This window comes from Pituophis catenifer, unplaced genomic scaffold (assembly GCF_029215685.1).
Source record: "Pituophis catenifer annectens isolate HBS135680 unplaced genomic scaffold, rPitCat1.0.hap2 SCAF_1, whole genome shotgun sequence".
Lineage (NCBI taxonomy): Eukaryota > Metazoa > Chordata > Lepidosauria > Squamata > Colubridae > Pituophis > Pituophis catenifer.
Genome location: NW_027256881.1, coordinates 161,381,214 through 161,387,562, shown reverse-complemented (window position 1 = coordinate 161,387,562; position 6,349 = coordinate 161,381,214).

Genomic DNA, 6,349 nt, shown 5'->3' with positions numbered 1-6,349 from the left:
GGGTCAGAGACTCTTGTAAATAGACTATAGTATTCAACTGGTAGACCATCTGGCCCTGGCGCCTTCCCATTCTTTTGCTTCCTGATTGCTTCTGTTAATTCCATCATCGTTATGTTTCTTTCCAGCATCTCCTCCATATCTTTAGAAATCTGAAGTAATTTTGCTTCTTGTAAATACTTTAACACTTTCTCCTCCTCAATTGTCTCTTTTTTGTAAAGTTGTCTATAATACTCTTGTATTATCTTCCCCATCTCTTTATTTCCAAATTTACTTTGTCCTTGTTCATCAACTAAATATGTTTTCCTCAATTCTCTTTCCTTTTTCAATTTATATGCTAACCATTTGCCTGGTTTATTCGCATTTTCAAAGTAGTTTTGTTTAGCACTTCTTATTTTTGGGGCTAGTTTTTCTTTCTCCAGTAAGTCCATTTTATGCTTTATTATATCCATTTTAATTTTGACATCTTTCTTGTATGGGTCTTTCTGGAGTTCATCAGTCAATATTTTTGAGGTTTGCCTTTTTTTGCATTCCTTTTTCTTGTATAATCTATAATTAGTCCTCTAGCATATGCCTTCATTGTATCCCATCAATTTTGTATTGATGTCTCTTCTTTCTTATTTTCTTTGAAGAAAAAAGCCAAATCTCTTTCCATTTTCTGCACAAAGTCTTTCTCTTTTAATATTGTATTATTTAAAGTCCATCTTGATCTTCTTATTCATCCTTTCCAAGTTATTATCACAGGGTTATGTTCTGCCCATAAATTAGTTTCTGTCTCCACATATTCTATATTCAGCAGCAAGTCCATTGTTATGCATATCATATCTAATCTGGACCAAGATGAATGTCTGTCAGAATAAAAAGTATATCGTTTATTTTCTCTATTTCTTTCTCTCCATGTATCTTTCATATTTATTTCCTCCATCATCTTGAAGAAAGATCTTGGCAATATCTTTCTAGCATGTTTTATTGCTTTATTCGTTTTATAATCCAAATTTTCATCCACAATTCCATTAAAGTCCCCCATCATACATATATTATCATATTCCATTTCAATTATTTTGTTATGTAGTCTTCTGTAGAAGTCACTCTGGTTTTCATTTGGAGCATATATTGCTATTAGAAGGGTTTTCATATTATTTTCAATTATTTCCAACATCAAAATTCTACCTTCTGAATCTGAATTATTTTGTTCCGCCAATATTGCATTTTTAATATATAATACGACTCTTCTTTTTTTACTTTGCGATAGGGATAAAAAGGTTTTTCCAAGTTTTGGTTGTGTCAAGAAGTATTCATGTTTTTTTTTTAATTTTTTATTGTATTTTTATTGTTAAAGAATAACAGAAAAAAAAACAATACAAAAATCAATAGTAAAGAAAGAAAAAAATTGAAATCGGAAACTATATTATTATTAATATTGAATGAAACAACATTAACAACTGGAGAAAGAGAATTGGTTAGGATTTTGGTTATAATGGGGAGAATTATAATTGCTAAATATTGGAAATTAAATGTTGACTTAAAATTAGAAGAATGGTATAATGAAACATGGAAATTTGCATTAAATGATAAATTGACTTGTGATATTAAAATTAGAAGTGGTATATACAAAGAGAATGTTTTTTGGAACACTTGGCAACCATTTGTGGACTTTGCACTTGGGAGATTGGATGAATCGGCGCCAGTACCTTATCAAAGAGATTTCTGGAAGGATTGAAGACTTTAATTTTCTAAAACTTCCTTTCCATTTGTATAGCACGTTGAGGGGGGGGGGGAATTTTTTTCTTTCTTTACTATTGGTTTTTTAATATGTATTTCTTGTAAACAAATTATGTCAGCTTTTAATTTCTCTAAATTGTGAAATATTTTCTTTCTTTTAATAGCCGAATTAAGTCCATTTATATTTGCTGAAATTAGTTTCCTTTCTTCTGTATTCATACTTTATATGTAGGTTTTATTGCTCGAGTCTAGTTTATCTTACTTCACGTTGTTCCTTTTGTTGGGTAACTCCCCCAACTGCTCCCTCAGTCAACTCAAGCATTGTCAATTCTTCTTCTGTAAATTTTATTGGGACTATGGGTTGGGTTTCAAATTGCATTTCCATTTTTTTTTCTTTAAGAAATTGATTCTTGGATCTTGTAGACCTCCAGAACTAAGCCTATGGGAAATTAGAGGGGAGATTCTCATTCTCTCTCCCTCCCTCCCTCCCTCCCTCCCTCCCTCCCTCCCTCCCTCCCTCCCTCTCTCTCTCTCTCAAATTTAGCTTGAGTTGCCTTGAGTTTAGACCAGCTGAATAAACATTCTGCTCTTTCCAACATTATCCCTGCCTGACTTCTATCTCCACTCCTTCCTCCTTCCTCATATTTTTTTAGACTGAAGTTTTGGAAGCTAGCAAAGCATATCAATTTGGAAAAGGGACAACTTGGAAGTATTCAGCATGGGCAACTTCCTTCCCCACCAGGTTTCAGTACAGTATTTGTGAATTGATTCACTTTCAGCAGGAGTCCCAGGCAGGTGGAAGAAGAAAAGACCCATTGGCTGGCATCCTGCTAATCCACTGAGATTGTGCCTCCAGCTGCAGTAGCATACTGAAAACTCAATAGAGGACTAAGTCTTCATAAGAAATAAAATACATGAAGATATTGATAGGGATATGGCATCTCTTTTATTTAAAATTACACAGAAACAATACAGTGGAGACGAAAAAACCAAAAACCTATCAATGAAGCTGCAGAAGTACATCTGTGTTTAAGATGGGGAAAAAGCCAAGAAGAAAGGAAAATAACCCTCTTATTCAATGCAATGATGAGATGAATTCACTGGAATTCACCAGAATTCATTACTGTCAAGTCAGATATATTATCTAACTGAATCTAAAATCTGCTTTATATTTTTTGAAATTGCATATTTTTATTTAAGAGGGGCAGGAAATGGAAAAGTATGACTTGGACCATTCTACCACAGAAGACACTTGTGCAAAGATTGCTGTTTAAACCCGCATTCACTAACCTGTGCAGTCCTATTGTCCTGGAATTACAGAATGCAAGAGACATTCTCCTCTGGGGGGTGGGTGGGTAAGGGGAGGGGAGGGGGCTGTTCTAGAAATCATTAGTTGCCCAGTGGCAGAAAACTCAACTTGGAAATGAAGGGCTCAAAATGGATGAGCTGTAGCCAACCCAGGCAATCTTTAGATCTACCAGATCCCATGTTTGGTCCTCAAACATGAATTCAAAATATGGTGTGGGGGAGAGAGAGGGGGAAAAAAAGGTATGAAGGAATAAAATTATAATCTTCTCCCCTGGCTAACTTAAGCACAAAGGACAGTGATAAATAGATTTTTTCCTGCAGATAGTATTCTCTTCTCTTACAATAGTATGTTGTAATATTCTTAGGATGGTATTGTTGTTCTGTTCTTTCTTGACCTGTAAATGAGCAAAACTGTTCACTACAGCCATATTACTATAAAGGTGACACTTCACTAATATAATTAAATATTGAGCATATCTTAGCAATACATTCATGCTATCTGCACTTAACACAGATTAATTTTTTTGCACGAGGTATGCTTCCAAATCCTCATTACTTTTTAAAGTCGTATTCTATATTTATCTTATTTTGAAAAAAAAATTGTTTCCATTAGAGATCCTCTGTTGCTTCATTTTTAAAATTATTTTGAAATTATTCTGGCTGCAACAGATTAGTTTAACAACAGGAACAAACAAAAACCCACAGCAAACCAAAACTAAACCTTGATGTAAATTGTCCATAGTTTGTATCAAGGTTTTCTCCCCTCCATGTTTTATTAACTCAGCATTTATTATTTATTATTTTGATTTATACAGCTACCTATCTCACTGTTGCAAATCTGAGTAATGGATATTGGAGTAAAGCCAACAAAGAACAAAATCAATCAGTAACAGTAAGTTATTACATTTAGTAAGTGTACAGTAAGTAAATAATAACAATGGCAGCACAATAATAGCATAAAGGCACCCTAGGACATTCCAACCTAATCCCCACAACCACAATGTTAAGAAAAATCACATTCAGAAGCTCCGCAATATCCAGACACCACATCTGAAGCAATCTAGATTTTGAAGGAGTCCAGCAAATGCTATAAGTAATATACAGGAGTTGTGTGAATACTAATATTAGGTTGATGCAAATGTGCAAAGTCTTCAAAAGGGATGCTTCAGAACCTATATGATGCTTCTTTTCATAAATCATTAAAGCAGCTGCATCTTTTCCTAACTTGTGCAGGTTTTGTTAGCTTCTTCCAACAGTCATTTCCTGCCTGCTCAGCCACTTCCCTTCACCAGGTGAATTAATCTAAATTTAAATGTAACTGAGCTTTTGTTAAATACATGGTGATTCCTTGTGCATTTCCTTGTTTCCCCCAGGCAAAGGCAAGATAAGTGCAGTCTAACAGCATTAGAGGAGGATGCCCATCTTGGCCAATGTCCAACTACTCACAAGTCACAAACCAAATTAGAGCAAGGGAGACATACACAGTATAATTATGTTAGGAGGAATATATTGACAATTGATATGACAGCATGTGTGAAACTATTTTACAAAATTGTTCTGGCCAGGTCTTTTGTTTTCATTAAACATATTTAAATAAATGAAAAAAGTACGTAAAGATTTGAAGCCAAGATTTTCACTCTTCTGTTGAGCAATTGAACCACTTCCTTTCCCAACATGGCCTGATAATATACATTAGACCTAGTTTCAGTGGTGAAATCCAATTTTTTTACTACCGGTTCTGTGGGCATGGCTTGGTGAGTGTGGTGTGGCTTGGTGGGCATGGTTTGGTGGGCGAAGCAGGGGAAGGATACTGTAAAAACTCCATTCCCACCCCACTCCAGGGGAAGGATACTGCAAAATCCCATTACTACCCCATTCCAGGGGAAGGATATTCAAAATCTTCATTCCCTCCCCACTCAGGGGCCAGCCAGATATTTGCTGGTATTTGCTGGTTCTCCGAACTGTTCAAAATTTCCGCTACCGGTTTTCTAGAACCTGTCAGAACCTGCTGGATTTCACCCCTGCCTAATATGTGCATAGATTCTCGTATGACAGTAGCTAAAAGCTATTAGCTCTGGGCAATTTTGCACTGTAGCCTTAGCTGCTTGTCCCCCATGCTGTTGGTGATTGTTTCTTCAGGCAACTACAAAAATTGGATTTGCCAGAACTGGAATGATGCTTGGCCCAGATCAAGCCCTGCGCAACCAGGCATTCCCCTGCTTCTTCCCCTTTCATCCACACAAGGAAGGGAAGGCTCTGCTCCTGTATGGAACGGTCTGTCATGGGTGCGTACCCCATTATCTTATCTGACACTAACACAGCACTTTTCTATATTATTTTTCCCCCTTAAAGTACTATCATAGCACTGAGACTACAATTAAAAACAATAGGGAATAGATTGGGGTGGGTGGATTGATCTACATAGGCCTACAGAAACTTGATTAGCAAGGAAGAACTGATAGTTCAGTTTCATGGAAACAAAATACAACAATATTTTCTTTATTGTAAATTAAAGAAGTTAAAAACATAAGGGGAAGGAAAACTGTGGGCAGACGATGGGAAAACAAGGGAAGCATGAGTCACCCAGCCTGGCAGAAACTAAAAAGTGCTTACCAGGAGATATAAGGATTGTAAGTTTCTAGGCTTAGGGATAGCTCATTGACTTAAGGGGCCCTTAATGGATTAATAGAAATAACATTTATTAAAAATGCTGAGAAAGTGGCAGCCCAGGACAGAATCTGATCAGCTGCTGGAGGGGAGGGCACATGCCAGGCATTGCAGCCAAGCAGAACTGGGACTACAGCTAGAATGGAAGAAAGCGCTCAAGATCATTATGCTCTGAAGAGCTGAAAAATGCTCTCGTTGAAAACAACAGTTTTGAATTGAAGCTGGAGAATATGGGACCAGGCCACATGGAGGATGTCCTCCATTCCTGCCCTGGGGAAGCAGTAAGTGGTCCATTCCAGTGGAGGGCCAAGCAGAAAGTATGGAATAGCCTCTCTCTTCGCTCTGCAGCTCTTGGCCAAAGGTGTCCGTTGCTTCCCTGTGTCATGTGACTGTTGCTGGCAGGCTGGCAGCATTTCATTGAGAGGAAAGACAAAGGATCAACAGGGTAAAGTATATGGAATCTAAGCACCAATTTGCTATGTTGTTTACTATACTATTACTATGTACTATACATCTATTTATTTGTATTCATTGTAATTGCTTTAAAATATATACAATAAGAACGATGCAGGGAGACTTTTTACCTAATTAAAATACAAACAAAATGGTTACTTTTAAAATATATATCTTTGATTGGAATACCGAGAACTAATAT